Source organism: Oryctolagus cuniculus, chromosome 20, assembly GCF_051225735.1.
Source record: "Oryctolagus cuniculus isolate XC-2025 breed Fujian yellow rabbit chromosome 20, ASM5122573v1, whole genome shotgun sequence".
NCBI lineage: Eukaryota > Metazoa > Chordata > Mammalia > Lagomorpha > Leporidae > Oryctolagus > Oryctolagus cuniculus.
Window position 1 is genome coordinate 33291446 of NC_142886.1, and position 20495 is coordinate 33311940.

The 20495-nt window shown below is 37.9% G+C and overlaps 1 pseudogene; it reads left to right on the plus strand.

Moving 5' to 3' along the window:
- LOC149120132 (SOSS complex subunit B2 pseudogene) overlaps positions 1-13742 on the plus strand; it is a 141059-nt pseudogene extending 127317 nt beyond the window's left edge.
- Positions 13743-20495: the final 6753 nt, after the last annotated feature.

The following is a 20495-nucleotide window of genomic DNA, read 5'->3' on the forward strand; positions in this document are numbered from 1 at the left end:
ATGTAAGGCAACAGATATGCTAATAAACTTCATGATCATTTTTGAATGCATACATGTATCAAACTATGTTTTTATATATTGTTATATATATATGCAGTATATAAATCATACCTCAATAAAGCTGGAAGATATATACACAGTCATGTTTGTGGTGAGCATTTAGCTCAGTGGTTAAGACACCATTTGCGCCGGCGCCGCGGCTCACTAGGTTAATCCTCCGCCTTGGGGCACCGGCACACCTGGTTCTAGTCCCAGTCAGGGCACTGGATTCCGTCCCGGTTGCCCCTCTTCCAGGCCAGCTCTCTGCTGTGGCCCGGGAGTGCAGTGGAGGATGGCCCAGGTGCTTGGGCCCTGCATCCCATGGGAGACCAGGAGAAGTACCTGGCTCCTGCCATCGGATCAGTGTGGTGCACCGGCCGCAGAGTGCCGGCCACGGCGGCCATTGGAGGGTGAACCAGTGGCAAAAGGAAGACCTTTCTCTCTGTCTCTCTCACTGTCCACTCCGCCTGTCAAAAAAAAAAAAAAAAAAAAAAGACACCATCTGCTGTGACAACTACATCCCACACAGGAGGGCCTGCTCTAGTTCCACTGAAGTTTGGATCCAGTTCCTTGCTGAGTCATAACCTGGGAGGAAACAGATACTGACTCAAGTGTCTGGTCCCTGCTGCCTCCATTGGGATTCCAGGTTGGGCTCTGGCTCCATGACTTAGGCCTGACCAAGCCTTAGATCTTGAGGGCATTGGGAGACTGAATCAGCAGATGGAAGATTTCTCTAAGTCTTATTACTTTAAGTAAATTGAAAATAATTTTTAAATGAAATGTTTTCAATGATTGCATCCTTTGATAGTTGCTAAGAAATTGTGCTCTTTTGACATATCATTTATTGAAAAAAATAAGAAGCATCCAAAATTCATTTAGATCCCTGTATAAACCACTATTTTGTTGGAAAAAATAAAAGCATTCACAACAAAAACAAAACAACAAACAAAAATGGACTAAGTGGAATTTGATGTTTTATAATATTTATATAATAATATATATAAAAATTTTTAAGTTTCACCGATTTCAGCCCAATGCCACTAGACAACTGTTGGCATTTATAGTAATAATTTTGTTCTGGTTACAATCTTACATAATAAGCACTATGCAACTCATGATGGAAGACCTCTCTCTTTCTCTGCCTCTGCCTCTCTGTAACTCTTCCTTTCCAATAAATAAATAAATCTTTAAGAAAATCTGCTATTGTAAGTGGTTTACTATTGGCTTCCACTTTGGGAAATGGGTTACAGTTGCCTTCTTTGGCCATGACTTACAACATATATCATTATTTACAATAGAGATTGTAAAATGAAGCTACACTTTTTCATTTTTACAATAGTTGTATCTAGATTATCAATTATAGTGATTCTTTTAGTGCTGTCATCCGCTGGAGAAAAAGAATATATGAGGCCAGATATAAATTTTTATTGGTATTTGCCCTGCAACAATGTTGTTGTATTTGACATAGAAGTCATCAATAAACAATTGTTAGGAAAGACAAACTAGTATAAGAATTTAAATGACTACAAACTAAGATGAAACAATAGCAGGAAACAACTGAAAATGAAAATCCTAATACCCAGGAAAAGCAAATTATCTGTGAGGGAATTGATATAAAAATGCATGTGAAGGACTGGCATTGTGGCACAGCAGGATAAGCCATTTCTAGCGATGCCAGCATACACTGGTGTCCCATATCATCGTGTGAGTTCTAGCCTGATCTGTCTAGGTGAGAGATCAGGAGGGAGTTCCTGGCTCCTGAATTCAACGTCATCATAATTGGCTATTGTGACCATTTGGGAAATGAACAAGCATATGTGGAAGACCTCTCTGTCTCTCTCTCTCTCACTCTCTCTCTCTCTCTCACTCTCTCTCTCTCTCTCTCTCTCTGTCATTCTACCTTTCAAATAAAATCTTTCAAAAATAAATAAAATCAGGTTCATGATATCATTATATATATATAATATAAAACCATTATGAACAAAATGATGTGTTAACAGCAGAAAATATTTAATAGTGATATCTACCTTGATAGTGCATGATCCTTTTTAGCCATACCATTTTAGCCGTAGCATTTATGTCAGAGATTCAAGAAAGTTGCCTAATATCATTCAATACAGATCTACAATATCAAAGACATCCAAGCGTATATAGGAAAAAGAAATTAGTGTAATCAGTCAGTGAAAGCTGCCTGGCTTTACAAACTAAACTCTGCATTATGTAAGGAATGGAATACTCTCTGGATACGCTTCTACCAATAAAATTCATGCCAGCTCAATGAGAAATTAATTCTTCATTAAAAGAAGATGAAAATCCAAGTACATAATTTATCAGGCACTACTGAGAAAAGACAGATTTTACAAAAGGAATACACTCTTGTATACCTTAGGACTTCAGCTGAGATTACTGCTTGAGTCTGCACCAACATCTAGGTGCTAGGATTTCTGAGTATTGTGTCACTTAGCTGAACATTGTCAGAGGATTCCATTATTAATACTGAAAACTTCATACAAATTTCTTCAAGGCAGTGTGTATTTTAGAAATACAATCTCTTATTTTAACATCTGAAAATTATGCTGAATTTGCTCCATAATTAAAAATAAGGGATATTTGTGATTGGGTTTGAAATATTTAGGAAAGATGAAGTACATGTGAAGGGGAGAAAGTACATTTTCAAGAGGGCAGGTCTTGTTGTACAGTGGGTTAAGCCACTGCTTGTGATGCCTCCTTCTGCATTAGTGTGAGCTTTTGTTGTTTGTTTGTTAGTTTATTTGAAAGAGAGTAGAGGGACACACAAATAACAGATCTTCCATCCACTGGCCTACTCCGCAGAGAGAGAGATCCGTCTGAGTTTCCCACATGGATGGCAGGAACCCAAGCACTCCAGATATCCTCCTCTGCTTTCCCAGGCTGATTAACAAGGATCTGGACTGAGAGTAGAGTAGCCAGCACTCAAACTATTGCCCATATAGTCTGTCAGCATTCCAGGAGATGGCTCAACCCACTGTTCCACAACGCCAGTCCCAAAGTGTGGGTTTGAGTCCTGACTATTCTAGGCTCCCAATCCATCTACCTGCTAATGTGCCTGTCAAGGCAATAGATGCTGGCTGGAGTACTTTGGACCCTGCAACCAACATGGGAGAGCTCATTGTATTCTAGGATCCTGGCTTTTGACTTGCATAGCCTCAGCTTCTATGGGCATTTGAGAACTGAACCAGCAGATTGGAAGTTCTATCTCCGTCTCTCCGTCTCTCTTTCTCTCTCCCTCCTACCCTCCTTTATTTGTGGTCACTCTGTCTTCCAAATTCATTCATTCATTCTCTTTCTCTATCTCTCTCTAGCTTTGCCTTTCAAATAAAATAAATCTTAAAAAAAGATCCACTGAAGGTTAAGATATTTTTATAAAAAAACTTAAGTCACTCCAGATCATTTCTAGGCTTCTTTTCTGGACCTGTGAGTCTAAGGCTATAATCTGAATAACTCAAAATTCCTTATATTGTGCTTATTTTCTTCCAAGGGTTGGGTCTTTGGCCCCATCTGTTAAAAAGCATTTAATTTGAGATTAATTACAGCCATCTGTGATAAGGCCATGTTGTTCAAGATTTGCGGTAGGAACTGATCAAGATAATTATTGAAATATATAAATATCAAGTGACAAACATTGGCATTTTAGCCTGCCTCATAAATTAGTCTTCTTACATGGTAGAAAGAATATAATTTTGAAATGGAATATTGGAAAATTAATGTTTTTATATTTATTGAATAATTATTTGAAGTATGTTTAATAAATTATTACTCAAAATATTATTAATAGAAGAGCAATGCATTATCCAGAAAAGGAAATTAATTTTTCACTCTAAATTCAACATAAATACATTTTAGTGACCATTCACCTAGAAGGTTAAATGTCAGTTTTCCAAAAGAAAAATAAAACAGATAATTCATTCTGCACTTAAAGTTTTTAATTTCTCTGAGGTATGGAAAAATGTCTATTAATTATTAGAATTACTACTAAAGGTGAGGGAATTGGATTCTCTCCAGTTTTATGGCTTTATGAGACCATAAAATCATTTGATTGATTTTGGTTTCTTTAAAAGTTCATAATACTCAAAGTGATTCATATCTATGGGGCATCTGCTGATTACATGGCCCATTATTTTTCATGGCAATATTACTATTTGTAATACAATATCACCTCTTCATTTAATATTCTGTTAGACATTGTATTAAGGATGTTTTTGTATTGCGTCCTAACAATCATTTTAACCATTTTAAAATTTTAATAAAATTTTACAGACAAGAAAGGTGAATCTCAGAGAAATAAACTTATATTAGATTCTGTAGATAGTAAAGAACAGTAAAGACCGAAACTCATGTTCTTCAAGCTACACTTTGCTATATTGACAGAATAGGTCAAAAGAAAACTTTTCAAAAGTATGAAATAATGTTTTAGACTTTGGATATTAGATAGACAAATAGGCCTAGTAAATCTCCTAAACATAAACTGCTCTGTTGAAAGCTTTGGGCAAGTATGTGTTTTGCAAGGACACCAAACCAAGAGCATCCTTAGTAATATGAAGGTTTGAATAAGGCCTACGTGAAAGCTATGGAGTCATCGGAGCATGGTGGACACTAATGCTTGATCTGTGAAGTTTCCTGTACACTACCTTCATCTCCTGCCCCTGTAAACAACTTATCTTTCCTTTTTTATGCGTGTTCCTCATTTTTCGTTTTCATTTTCTTTGCATTCAACCACCCACCTCCTGCTCTTACTTCTCTATAACTCTTTACGTTTAGAGAATATAATTAATAAAACCAGCCAATGGCTATTTACTTCCCTAATATTTAACTTCCTGGCTCTGCTCATTATCATTCATCCAAACTGGTTTCCTTCTGGTATTTGAGTGTCCATAAACCAAACCTTGAACGTGCCCAAGAAAGACAACAAGCAGAGAAGGCTGCGGAGCAATTCCGAGCTCCTAAGAATGGAGAAGAGGGACAATTTAACAAAATTTGTGTGTATTGCTTATCATCCTGGGATGGAATAGATGTTTCCTCAAGTGCCTTTGGGATAGATCAACAACAGAGCAGCTGCATCTTCCCCAGCATGTAGGCACTGGGGAAACGTCACAGCCACGTAGTCGTAACCTCAGGTGAAACTGTGGTTTGGCAGAGTTAGAAAAATGAGCACTCTGAAATTATTTTCTTTACAGAGGAAATAAAAATTAAATTACATTTTAGTTAAAATCAGAAAATGCATTTCACTAGGACTGAGTGATCGGCAAGAGAATGCAACAACTGCATGTGTTATATCTCCATTTCAGTAGCCTGAAATGTTTTTCAGAACAGACACTTAACCAATCCCAGAACTTAGCATGGAGCCTAGATCACAGGAAGAGTTCACTGGGCATTTTCAAAGTGATACAACAGCCAACTATAGGTTTTAGCTCCAAATTTACTATAGAATCATGGTTTTCAATCCTGCTTTTAGGGAAGGAAAAATTTCAAACCAAGTTTCACTCAGAATGGTAAAAGGCAGAGAAGAGTGAGGTAATTAGCTGGGGTAAAAGCAAACAGTTTAATGCAAATTGTGCTCTTTTTTCTATAAAAGTCAAAATAATTTATGTCTTTTTCCCCAGATTACTTGCAGCTTTTCTTAAATAGGATACTTTTCAAATATATTTTATTAGATAATTTTTGCAAGAAAACTCCAAAAAGAAATTCTAATATATATAGTTAATGAAAGTGATTCAGAAACTTTCCAGAGAACTTGATTTTTGAAAGCAGTTCAAAATCTGAGTTAAACTTGGAATTAATCTTCATGGGTATCACTGTTTCTATATAGTATGATTTTCATATATTGAGATTATTTTACAGTATTTTATTGACAAGAAAGTTATGTCGCAGGAAAGTAACAATTTTTATTATGCCTTCAATCCTTCCTTTGCCACATTTTTCCCTGAGAACAGGAAGAGGTGGAAGATATTTTAATCATATTTGATTTGAAGAGTAGGAAGAAAATTCTAGCCTATAAGTCATCAATTTCACAAACTATCCATAGTTTTATGTGCTTTATTTCCCATGAATGCATCATAAGGGATGTTCATAAGCTGGTTCTTTGGGTAGTTGTCTTTTCTAATAATATGTTTTCCATGACATGAATACTAGAAATTTCCCTCAAGATTTATATTTAGCCAATGGTGCTAATGAACATACAAGTGGTGTTCAAAAGGTCTTCGAAATTATTGTTATGAAAAACTGCTCATTAATTTTAAAACGTTGGGGAACCTAAACAAATTTATAATTCATTTCCATTTCCAATGAACTTTTTTGGAAGACAAGCAAGACAGTAAGAGCTGTTATCTACTTCTTTGTACTTCATTCAGGGTGGGGTGGGGTGGGGGGGATTGCGGTATAGCAACTCTAAATGTGACCAAAGCAGAGAAAGCACTTACTTTTTGTGACAATTGTGGAGCTCTGTCTAAATTAAAAACTCAACCTTCTCCCATTCAGTCTCTTCAAAGCTACTTGCTATCCCATTTCCTCAGATTAAGAGTGATGAGAAACAGACCCAGGGGTTGTGAACTTTGCTGGGATGAAAGATGCCATGTGACTAAAATATTCTGTGATTAATGTACATTCATTTTGCTTTTGATAGCACTCAGTGTTGATTCAAGTTTCTGAGGTAATTAAAAAACCTGCCGTGGTGAGTTACCACTATGTGCAGTTTGAACTGCCGTGATCTCTGGAATACTTTGGGCTTCTATGATTTAAAGAGCTGGCTTGAAGTACATGACTTCAGCTATTTTGCTACTCTTATGCCAAAGTTCAGCTAATAAAGAACATTTGGTTTGAGCCTAAGAATACTTCTTTTTTAAAGGAATCTTTAGAAATGCATTAGGCAAAAACAAATGGAGACTAGCCACTTCCTGCCAAGGAGGTAACTCCAAGAGTCATCACTTGACTGCAAGGAATGATTTAAGCCCTTGCTGTGTGTGAACTTCAGAGCCCACCCTCGTGTGTATGAGTTCCCTCCCAACTCCCTGTGAGAGCTTCCACTGTGCCTACTTCATTTTGGAATTCATAGGACCAATATTTGTTTTGCCATAAAATATTGTGAAAAAAGGAAGGATGCATGTATTAGTAGGTATCTCATTTTATACGTTACCATTACTTTATGGTTTTCTTGCCTGCTATTTTGCAACATTATGTAGATGTGAGAAACTATCACTTATCATTTAGTGTTTAGTTTCTTATGTGAGGGATATTCAAAAAGTGCTTGGGTACTATACATTGTGAAGAAGGTAAGCATTGATTTAAAAAAAAAAAATTGTGGCACAGGGCCAGCATTGTAATACAGTGGGTTAAGCTGCTGCCTGCCACTCTGGTATCCCATATGAGTGGTACTTTAAATCCTGGCTGCTCCACTTCTGATCCAGCTACCTGCTCGTGGCCTGGGAAAGCAGCAGAAGATGGCCTGGGTACTTGGTCCCATATGGGAGTCCCAGACTTCTGGCCTTGGCATGGGCATTGCCAACATTTTGGGAGTCAAACTGATGGAAGAATTTCCTCTTTCCTCTCTCTGTAACTCTTTCAATAAACTTTTTTAAGAGTTACTGAGGCAGAGAGAGAGAGAGGGGAGGGAGGGAGGTAGGGAGGGAGAGGGAGGCAGAGGGAGGGAGAGAGGGAGAGAGAGAAAAAGAGAGAGAGAGAGAGGTCTTCCATCCAATGGTTCACTCCCCAAATGGCCATGATGGCTGGAGCTGTTCTGATCCAAAACCAGGAGCTTCTTCCGGGTCTCCCACATGGGTGCAGGGACCCAAGGACTTGGGCCATCATCTACTGATTTCCAGGCCACAGCAGAGAGCTGGATCAGAAGTGGAGCAGTTGGAACTTGAACTGGTAACTGGCGCCCATATGGGATGCTGGCAATACAAGCAGCGGCTTTACCATCTATATCACAGGACTGGCCCCTTGATAAATAAATCTTTAAAATAAACAATGCCCCCAAATAACTACCTTTCCATGCTATTTTCCATGAACTTTCTGAAGTATCTTCATATACCTCTGCCAATCCCTGCAACCCCCAAACACAGAATAGAAGCTATTTAATTCATGGTGAACTTATTTAAATAAATGAATATTGAATAGTCTCCGGATAAAACTATTTTTTAAACCATGTGAAGAGATAGTCAAGCACTAATACCACTTTTATACCATCTAGGATTTGTTTTTATTTATCTATTTATTTTTATTTATTTGAAAGAATGACAGAGAAAGAGAGATCTTACATCTATGGTTTCACTCCTCAAATGTGTCAAACAGCCAGGAGTGGGCCATGTTGAAGGCAGAAGCCCGAAATTCCATCTGGGTCTCCCACTGGAGTGGCAGGAACCCAAGCACTTGCCCTATCACTGGCTGCCACACAGGGTGCATGTTATCAGGAAGCTGGGTTGGAAATAGAAAGTGAATTTTAACCTAGACACTCTGATATGGGATGCCAGCATTGCAAGTGTTATTTTAACCCCAGCCTCAAACGCTGCCCCCATGTGAATTGTTTTTTTTACAGAAAGAGTGAAAGAGCTCCCATCCATTGTTTTACTCTTTTGAGTGCCGCTAACAGCTGATAGGTCAAAGCAGGGAGACACAAATTTGATCCATATTCCCTTGTGGGTGTCAGGAACCCAACTACGTAAGCCATCAGCACTGACTCCCTGCGTCCTCATTAGCAGGAAGCCAGATCTTGGCACTGAACTCAGGCACTCCATCATGTGGGATGAAGATGTTCTAACCGGCATCTTAATTTCTAGGACAAAACCCATCCCAATCTCATGCTTTATAAATTTTAGTCACAGAAGAAGATAAGAAAGAATTCTGAGGAGACAATTATACCATTTTTCTAAGACTCCACTATTATTCAATGTTTATTTATACATGGAAATCTTCATATACATGGTCTGTTCTTTTTTAACAGTTCTGTCAAAATTTAACTAAAAATACTTTATTATTCCAATGTATGCTTAAAATTAAACGTCTTTGGAACTACTTGGTTCAAAATAGAGTTTAAATTTAATTCTATCAAGAATTTCCTCAACGTAATGTGTATCTAACAAAAAAACTGTTTATATTTAAAATGTGGCATTTAGTAAGTTTTGACATGTGTATGTACACTTGAAAACATCAACACAATCAAGGTATTGAACATGCTTTCACACCTCCAAAGTCTCCTCTTATCCCTTTGCAATACTTTCATCCCTCATAGTCCTGAGATTCCCCATATTAGGCATGCAAAGACATGGTTTCAATCACTTTAAATTAGCTTGCATTTCAAAGACTGTTATGTAAATGGAAACAAATAATCTAGCTAGAAGTATGTTAAATTTACTGTACTCAAATATTTTGTTTTCAGAAATTTTCTTCATTGCTTTCTTGTTCTTCTCCTCTGATCATTATGCCATGTTACCTATTCACTTTGTCTTATTTATTTATTATTTGAAAGGCAGAAAGAAGAGTTAGGGACAAAGACAGATATCTGCTGATTCACCCCATCAAATTTCTACAACAAGTTGAAATTGGGCCAAGCTAAGTCAAGGAGTCAATACCTCTATCAGAGTTTCCCACATGGGAGGCAGAGGCCCAAGTACCTGAGCCATTGCCTGCTGCCTCCTCAAGTGTATAAAAACAGAAGCTGAAATGGGAAGCAGAGCCAGGATTCAAACCCAGCCACTGCAATGCAAAGTGTATACATACCAAGCATTATCTCCTATGCAAAATGTCCACCATTTCAATTTATTTTGACTTTCATTCTTTCTGGATGATTGCTTTCTTAAGATGTAAATTAAGGTAATTGAGATTAATTTTTTTAGCCTAGACACTACTGCTACAAATTTCCATCAATGTGCTACTTTAACTGCTTCTCAAATTTTGATATCTGATGTTTTCAGTTTCATTTAGCGCAAATATTTTATAATTTTATTTTTGATTTCTTCATTGTCTTGTGGATTATTTAGAAGTTTTACTCAGTTTCTGAATATTTGAGAACTCTCAGGATAGATTTCTGTTCTTAATTTCTAGTTTAATTCAATGAAGTCAGTGAACATACTTTGCATTTTTGGAATTATTATAAATTTATCTAGGTTGTTTCTAGCCTACAATATTTATTAACTGTGTAAACGATTCTTGCATATATGGAGTCAGCACTGTAGTGCACCAGATAAAGCTGCTGCTCACATTGCCAGCATCTCATAGGGGTGCTGGTTAGAGTCCAGGCTGCTCCACTTCCAATCCAGTCCCCTGCTAATGCACCTGGGAAAGCATCAGAAGATGGCTCCAGTACTTGGACCGCGGCACCAATGTGGGAGACCTGGATGAAGCTTCTGGCTTCTGGATTTGGCCTGGCCCAGCCCTGGCTATTGTGGCCATTTGGGGAGTGAACCAATAGATGGAATACCTCCCTTCCTCCAAGTACCCTCCTCTCCAACTCTGCTCTGCTTCTGCCTTTCCCTCTCTATGACTCTGCATTCCAAATAAATAAATAAATCTTTTTTAAAAGAATGATGCTGTTGCTTTGTGTAGCATTCTATAAAAGCCATTAAATAATTTTGATTGTTAGCATCATTTATCTTCTTTGCAGTTACTGATTTTCTACATACACATTCTATCAGTTATTGACAAATTTACATTTGCATTTCATCACTTTCAGTGTTGTGATTTTTTTACCAAGCATTTTGAAACTATTTGTATGTCCCTTGATTATTTGATTTCTTTGTTATCATAAATAGGCTTTTCATATTTCTTTTCTATTCCTTGTCCTTAAAATTACTGTAAAGGGAAAACATGTACTTTTCCTGCTGTTATACAGCCAGCTCTCAATATAGAATGTGTTTAGTCACCAAAATACAGGTCCAATTTTCTCCATGCCACCAGCAATACTCAGTATACCAATCACGAGTCTGGGCTCCTGGAATTTCTGATGACCAGCTATGAACTGGAGATTCCCATAACCCTCTCCTTGTATTTAGTCATTTACTAGAGCAACCCACCTAACTTAGGAAAGTTCTTGACTTACATCACCAGCTTATTCTAAAGGATGTAAAAAGGATACTGATGAGTTGACAGATGAAGAATTATATAAGGTAAGTTCTGAGAAATACTGATATTCCTGTAAACATTACTAAATTCTCTCCTGCGACACAATAATTTGGGAAGAGTTATCCTTCAGAAATTTTTCTATCAGCATGGTTTGGTGGAATCAGATCAATCCTTACTCTTAGGTTACATTTTTCTCTGCTCATGAGGCTATACTCTTCTCAGTATTCTCATTGATGCCTTTTACTTTGTAGTATATTCCTCCCTCGACCTGATAAAAACAGACTATCCATTTGATATCTATGTCTTTGTCCTTATTTCTTTTTTAAGAGACTTATTCATTTGACAGAGTTCTAGAGAGAGAAGAGAGAGAGATATCCTTCATCTGCTGGTTCACTCCCCAGATGATCTCAATGGCCTGGGCTGAAGCCAGAATCTAGGAACTTCATCCAAGTCTCCCACATGGGTGGCAACGTCCCAAACAATTTGACAATCTTCTGCTGTTTGTCCTAGGCCATTAGTAGGGAGCTGGATCTGAAGTGGAGCAGTTGGGACTTGAACCAGCACCCAAATGGGATGCTGGCACTACAGTGTAGTGGGATGCTCCCACTACAATAATTCTTGAGAGCTGTCTTGTGCATCAGTATCCTTGCAACATCCTGCACTGTCATTTCTTATTGCCTTGACTTTACAGGATTCAGAATTTAGATAGCTGTTAGATTCTCTCCTCTTCCACTTCCCCCTCCTTCTCTCTCTCTCTCTCTCTCTCTCTGTGTGTGTGTGTGTGTGTATGTGTTTCCTCTCACTTGGTGTGACTCTGTGATGCATGTCAGACACACATTGCTAATTTTTCCTTCTATCGGAAATCATTGTCTCTGGTTTTTGTCACATGTCTGAAAACCATTGCTTCATGCTTACTTTCTTCTTTCATTTTAGTTGTTTCAGGCAGGGAGGTAAATCTGTTCCTCAATTCTCCTTCATGGTTGGATATGTAAATCTAATTGCTTTTTAGGATTAGAAACACAATGCTGAAGGATAATTCACCACAAAATACATATTAAATTATATTTATCAACTTGTTATAATACTAGATGTTCATTCCAATAGAGAATAGAGAATAAAATCCATAAATCCCTAATTTATATCCAGAGATATGTGAGTTGTTATGAAAACAAACTATTTTAAAGCATGATTACTACTTTCAAGTAGCTTGTAATAACTACAATAATATAGATAATAGTTTTTATAAAGTCTTTGTAAGTGAGACATTCACTTACAAATCATAACCTAAACATGAGTCAGCAGCACCAACTATGTGTTAGTTCAACCTTTAAAGCTGCGTATCTTGGGGGCTGGCACTGTGGTGCAGCAGGTTAACACCCTGGCCTGGAGCGCCAGCATCCCATATGGGCACTGGTTTGGGTCCTGGCTGCTCTACTTCCGATCCAGCTCTCTGCTATGGCCTGGGAAAGCAGCAGAAGATGGCCAAGTCCTTGGGCCCCTGCACCCGTGTGGGAGACCCACAGGAAGCTCCTGGCTCCTGGCTTTGGATCCGGATCAGCGCAGCTCCATTGTTGCGGCCAACTGGGGAATGAACCAGCAGATGGAAGCCCTCTCTCTCTGCCACTCCTCTCTCTATGTAACTCTGACTTTCAAATAAATAAATAAATCTTAAAAAAAGCTACATATCTCTAGAAGACATTTCTGGAAGGCTAGGAAATTTATAAATGTGAAAAATAATGTACTACAGATTTAATATTTTGTCCCCCAATATTTATATTTTGAAATCTTAAATCCCCATTTCACATATTAAGAGTTTGAGTCCGAGGTAAGTGGGGTCCGCAGCCCTCCCCACCTCCCTCTGGGCACCCTAGGGTGAGGAGAGCAGGTGCCACAGCTCCCCCATGGCTCCCTCTCCCCGCCTTCCCCACACAGGTGGCCCCAGTGACCTCCTTATGGGCTCAAATCCTACCTGTGTCTTATATGAAAACTGAAGAGGAGGAGTGAGAGAGCCCCTCTAGATGACCTTGTTCTCTAACACACTCCTTACCCCTTTTGATTTTTAAATCCTCACAGGACGCATGACCAAAACCAAAGATGGCCATGAAGTGAGATCGTGGCCATGAAGTGAGATCGTGCAAAGTAGCAGATAAAATGGGCAGCATCACTATTTCTGTGTGGGATGAGATTGGAGGTCTCATACAGCCAGGGGATATAATTCAGTTGACCAGAGGGTATGCGTCCAAGTGGAAAGGATGTCTGACACTTTATACTAGAATGGGTGATGAACTTCAAAAAATTGGGGAGTTTTGTATGGTTTATTCAGAAGTGCCAAATTTCAGTGAACCCAATGCAGATTATCCAGGACAGCAGAACAAAGGGACACACAGTGAACAGAAGAATAATTCCATGAATAGTACTATGGGTACAGGTACATTTGGACCAGTGGGAAATGGTATTCAACCTGGCCCTGAGTCATGGGGATACCAGTTTTCATATGCTGGTAGAAGCAGTGGCCGGGGACCTATAAATCCACAGCTGCCAGGAACAGCCAAGAACCAGTCAGGACCACAATAAGTAATGGCAGGGACCCTCAGAGAGCCTTTAAAAAATGACCTATGCCAAATACTCACATGTAGTTCTTAAGCTACATGTTCTACTTGAACACTTACTATACTTTTATTTATTGTTATCTGTGAAAACTATGTAGTTTTTTTTGTTTCCTTTTCCATTTTTGGTTTGTTAAGAAGAATGATTTTTTTTATAGGAAAACTGTTAAGCTGTTCAAGTCTTCTGTTGAAGAATGGGAACATTCTGAAAAGTAGGGGTATTTATTTTTAGAACAAAAATGTTGGCTATAGGGGTTGGCGTTGTGGCGCAGTGGGTTAAAGACGAGGCCTGCAGTGCTGGCATCCCCCATGGGCATCGGGCCGAGTCCCAGCTGCTCCTCTTCTGATCCAGCTCTCTGCTATGGTCTGGGAAAGCAGTACAAGATGGCCAAGTCCTTGGGCCCCTGCACCCGTGTGGGAGACCCACAGGAAGCTCCTGGCTCCTGGCTCCTGGCTTCGGATCAGCACAGCTCTGGCTGTTGCCGTCATTTGGGGAGTGAACCAGTGGCTGGAAGACCTCTCTCTCTCTCTCCCCCTCTCTCTGGCTCTACCTCTCTCTGTAACTCTTTCAAATAAATCTAAAAACAACAAAAAAAAAATGTTTCGCTACCCTCTGAACAACCTGTACCCATTTCATTGGTGAGTTACTTAAGACATCAGTTTTATAGCCTCTATGAGTCTATCATCTGAATAAATTTTGTAATATTAACATAAGGCTTAGTGCGAGATGTTGTTTCACACATTCCGATAATTGCCAACTAAAGCAATAACTACCAAAAAAAAAAAAAAAACAAACAAAAAAAACACCAGAACAAAAAGACAAAACCCCACACAAACCTGGTTAATACAGTGTTTTGAGCACTTGTGACTCCAGGAATAATTGACTTCTTCCATTGAGTGACGAGTGCTAAAATGTTTCCAAGGATTGAATCATCCTAAATTCTTGTTTTACCAAAAACCATATTCTTTATCAGAATTATGGAGTAGAATGTGATCTTTATAGTAATAATTGATTTTTAGAATAAAGATACTTTTCCATAATTAGGGTAGTTCTCTTAACATTTGTTACCAAACTGGAAGGGAAATTTATAACTGAAGCCTTGAATATTTATTTTTTGAAACTACCATGTTAAATATTAAAGTACATTTTGAAAGAGTCACGAAGTCATTACAAATGTTGATCTAATTATTTTTAAAAAATAATAGTAGTAACCATCACAGAAAAAGTTACTCAAGTTAAAAATAAAAAGAATTTTGAGTCCTTGTGTGATTAGGCCATTACAACCAATCTGTTAAGAATAGGATTAGTACCCTTATGAGAATAAGCCAAGTGAGAGGATTTCTCTAGAGTATGAGGGTAGAAGAAGATGGCCATCTGCAAACAACAAAGGGAACCCCCACCAGACACATTCATGCACATTGATCTTGGGCTTCCCAGCCTCAAAACCGTGAGAAAAAAGTCCTGTTATTTAAGCGACTAAATAGTATTGTGTCATCACAGCTCAAACAGAGTAATACATACGTTCATATAATTCTAAAAGCTAATATTAACTTCCAAATAAAGACTGCTATCTTTTTTATTAGAATAGTTCTTCAATGGCACACAAAAACCAAGAAAATATTTTTAATCTCACCAGCTTTTTTCTGCAGTTAGACATAACTCTTTTGGCATACAACACTGGATTCATGAGTTATATATCACTTCCTTTCAAGTTTGCTGTAAACAGCAAGTGGTTTCTCATTTATTAACTTCCATTTTCTTTAGCCTTCACAACATCACAATGTTGTGAAAAAAATAATAGCAACTGTGAATGCTGTTTGCTCTTTGTGCCACGTGCATCAGAGTTTGCATCCTCTCTGGGGGTCCCTAATGCCTGCACATCAGTTCTCCTGAATCTCTCCTCCTGCCTTGATCTGATCTTCCTTCTCAGCATGTTCCTTCTAGGGATGCATGGAAAATAATCAGTCTTCTGAAATCATTAGTTCCCTTTCACAGAATATCAAAATGAACCAATTTCAGTGTCTAGAATTTTCTTTCAACAAAAACATTAAAAGGTCTGATTTTGTTTCCACTTAGTTTAAATCCTTCACCTACTAAATTTCATGGAACCAGAGCTGAACAGGAATGTGAAAATTTTATTCTCTCTCTCTCCCTGTATAAATAGATATATAGATATATAGATATATACGTACACACATCCCCTTTTTCTCCCTTTCTCATATTTATTAATTTAATTTAAGCTAATATGCAAAGTAAGTTATTCTTTCCTAAGCTTCTAGTTAACTATTTCACCCATCTAAAGAAAATAAATTACACATCATTCAAACTACCAAATGGATCCTTTGTAAAGAGACACATTTAATCACTATTCTATTGCATTCTACTTTTTTTCTCTAGTCACAGATTCTGGCAAGTTTGAATTACAGTTGTTGAGTAGAAATAACAGAATTAGATGTTGGATTATTGAATGCCATGTGGAGAAGAATGTGCGTCATTGCGTGGAGAAAGACTACCTACTGCATAAGCCTGGTGTGAACCACTATTATTTACAAGTGCAAAGCAGTCTGAAAATGTCATTATGGAAGGAACATATTCTTGGTTGCTATAAGGGAGGCAAAGCCTTGATTTTCTCCTTCACCTTGAAGCCAATGTGTCTAACGTCTGCTATTCCACATCTACAGGAAGGCATTACAATGTGATTAAAATGATTTTGTTGGATGTCTGACAGAATAATTCCTACTGAGAAGTAGGCACATTAAAAAGAAAAATACTTTAAGACACCCAATATTAGTGGAAAGTACACTTAGAAAGGAGACACCTGAATCATTTTCAGAATCATGAACAAACCTGCAACCTAAGTTACTGTGATCTGAAAACACTCTTGAAATTCTGCGGTGATGGCAATTGGGGCAAACAGCTAAGAGGGCCGCATAGTGATCAGATTCTCATGACTTTTCTCACCATTGCTGAATTAGTAAATACTGGTCATCTCCTAGGGGAGGGAGGGCTTGGTACATATCCAAAATAAAGGAGTTAGAATAAACATCCAAGATCATGTACACTTATTTACATTCAGCTGTGGGATCCTTAGTGGTTCGCCCATTCTAGTTTCATTACTACGTTTTGCTCATGTTGAGAAGCTCCCCAGCATTGAGAGTCACCCCAGAGCTTTAAATCAAATCATGCATCTGGTACATTTCTGGCCCCCCAGGAAAAAGGCTCAGCTGCCCAAGCTCCAGCCAACCTCTAGGGAATGTGTAAGGTCAAACACCAGAACCTTTGTTTGTATCAGTGACTAATAAGTGAAGCTGTCAAAACTTTTGGATTAAACACACAACATTTTTAAATGCTATAAAAGTTTATCATCACATCACAAAACCTGTAATATCCTAGCTCTGAGGGCAAACATGTGCATGCAGTAGCTATCAGTCCTATATGCCACATAACTTACATGTGAATCACACAGTAATAATAAATTAATTCAAACATTTAAAAACCTACCTGACCATTAGCCTCAGACATCAGCAAAATTTTAACTATTCCTTAATGATTTCAGTTCTTTCCTTCCTAAGGCATTAAATTTTGGTACAGTATAGCAAAATAACTAGTTTTAGGTGGAATTATGCCAGCAGTACTTGTAAAGAGGAAGCATTTAGTGTAATTTCTCAATTGCAGTGAAGGATCAGCCTATTAATATATTTTTTTTCCATTTCTTTCTTATTCCAGAAAAGGTTCCCTATATTTGGCTTCTCCAAGAATACTTAATTGTGCCACTCAGTTTCTATGTATAATTTTAATTACTCAATTCCATCTAGTTAGAAATTAAGGCAAAGAAAGTCATTCCTTATTTTGCACCTACATGATGTTTCACCAACTGTTTAAATATTGTCTTTAAATTGATTTTCAGCTATTATGTCCTGAAATTATACCTGATTCTACTATTAGTGATTAGAAGTGCATCTCATTTTTCAAGAGTGATTTCATCCCTTGACTATTTGAAACATTTTTATAACATAGAAATAAGTATAGGCTTATGCTAGGTATTCAACTCATGATTATCAGGTGAATAAAAAAACTGAATTACAATCTGTAGTATATAAAGGCATGAGTATCGAAGTCTGACTTTCATATGGGTCTGCCTGCTGAGCTTCAGAGTGGATGCTATGACATGAGAAACAACTTCCTGCTAAATGCATACAATAAAAATACTATATACAAATTATCAATAATGTACCTCTGTGTTTCAGGAACGTCTGTATGTTCCTTACTAGAGAGTAAATTAAGAATCAGAAATGGTTGCAAATATTTCTTTTCTAATTTCAATATTTGCACACAGAATGATTATAAAATGATCCCTAGAGATTTTTTTTTCATAAATGCAGACATCTAGGTCCATATTTGTAGGATGAATGATTCACTAGCTCTGGAGAGAGTTGCAGGTATTGTCAGTTTTAATCAGGATTCCAGGCGCTGCTCCATGCTCCCTGCTGAATCGGACAGTCATAACTGTGCTGTAATCATTGCACAAATGCTCCATTTTGTGGTCACTTTAATATGAACTGTTTATTGTTCTATTTTATTATTACTAGACAATCACACATGTAACTTTGAGATTCCAGGCGTACAGAGAAGTCCCACCTGACTCTTCTCTAGGTAACAAGAAATTCACACTGCCGTGTTATGGTCACTTTTATGTCCTTGTTTTTCTTATACATGTCATATCTAAGACTTACTGGAGCCCACTGTGAATTAAAGATGATTTGCATAAAGTATTAACCACCAACATGAAAGTGATTTAAACTTTCCGTCATTCTCTAATGAAATACGTTGCTTTTTTTTTTTTTTTTTTTTTTTTGACAGGCAGAGTTAGACAGTGAGAGAGAGTGAGACAGAGAAAGGTCTTCCTTTGCCGTTGGTTCACCCCCCAAATGGCCACTACGGCCAGTGCTACACGCTGATCCGAAGCTAGGGAGCCAGGTACCTCTGCCTGATCTCCCATGCGGGTGTAGGGCCCAAGCACTTGGGCCATCCTCCACTGCCTTCCTGGGCCACAGCAGAGAGCTGGACTGGAAGAGGAGCAACCAGGACAGAACCGGCGCCCCAACTGGGACTAGAACCTGGGGTGCTGGCACCGCAGGTGGAGGATTAGCCTAGTGAGCCACGGCGCTGACCTGAGTATGTTGCTTTGAATACCATCAGTTACCATACTTCCCAATCCTTCACCTTCTGTGATTCCTATTACAACCTTGTTAATCTGTTTATATTGTCTCAATTGTCTCTGTTGTTTTAGATTTTAATTTTTAGATTTTTGAGCCATTTTTATGTTTCATTTATACTAGAGAGAGAGAGAGGGAGGGAGAATGTTCCAATCCACAGATTCCTTCCCCATATGTCCACAATGGCCACAAATTAGCCAGAGCTGAACTCAGTCCAAGAGCCCAATCACTTAGCTATCACCATGCTCCTAGGTTCTGCATTAGCAGGAAACTGGAGTCAGGAAACCGAGCCAGGTACTGAACTCAGGCACTCTGATATGGGATGCCTGTGTCTTAACCAGCTTCTTAACTACTAGGCCAAATGCCTGTTCCCTTTCTTGTTTAATCTTTTTATTTTCCCTATGCTTTTCACTAGCCAATTTCTATTACTATGTTTTGATCTTTGACACTTCCTAATCTCTTGCAAATTCTACCTACTTAATTTTAAATGATGCTTCTTTTTCATCTCATGCTAATATCATCTGTTCGAACACCCTGTCTATATATTCTAATATACTTCTATATCTGGAACTGTATTATTGATTGCTTTTCCCCTGGTTTCACTCAATGTTGGACATTGTGAATTTTATGCTGTTGGATGTTTAATTTTCACACCTCCCTTTAAACAAAGTTGAACTATTTTATTCCTGGTAATATGTTAATTTATGTGTATTTAAATCTACGTTTCAGATGCTTCTTTATAAGTTGTGGTGACTAGGTGTAGCGCAGCATACCCTAGCTGTAGTTGAGCTCCACTAAGGATCTTTATTAACGTCTTTGAGTGATCAATGAAGACTGTATCCAGGCTGCTCTCAACTTAAATGCCCTACTAATTGTGTGAAGTCTGAACTAGTGAAGTCCAGCATTCTTCCTAATTCTTTGCTAACCATGGAGTTTCACCCTACACATGTGCATTTTATTATTCCATCAAAAACCAAGGCAAACCCTATACTGGTTTCTACAGAGCTTCCTGAGGCCTGATTTCTATTTTTCAAACTGAGTAAGGCTCCTGTTCTCACATGACATCCCTCCCCCTGCTCTCTCAGAAATCTGCCTCCACGTAGATGATAGAGGTGATCATATGATCATCACTTTATTCACTTATTTGAAGAGTTATAATCATGACATTCAGTTGCAGTCCAACGTCTGAAAGTAATTGCTCCAAGTACTTTGTTCAGTTTTTCAGTCATTTGCAGCATAAATGTAAATTTCCATCATGGTTTGAAGAGGAAATTCTTTTAACTGGCATAAATATAATGCAGGCTATTTCCTAAATCTTATATTCTCTAATATTTAAATTTTTTTTACAAATATATGTTTACATTCCCAAGATTATACTGTTTTCTTTTAATGTCTTTCATAACAGCATACTAATATTTTTTGCAGAATAAAAACATCATCTGTTACCTCTGTCAAGATATTAACTAGAGATTTAGTATTCAAAATATCCTCTAGTTATTCCAGCACATTTATCCTCTATGACTAACTATTCTATTTGTTTAT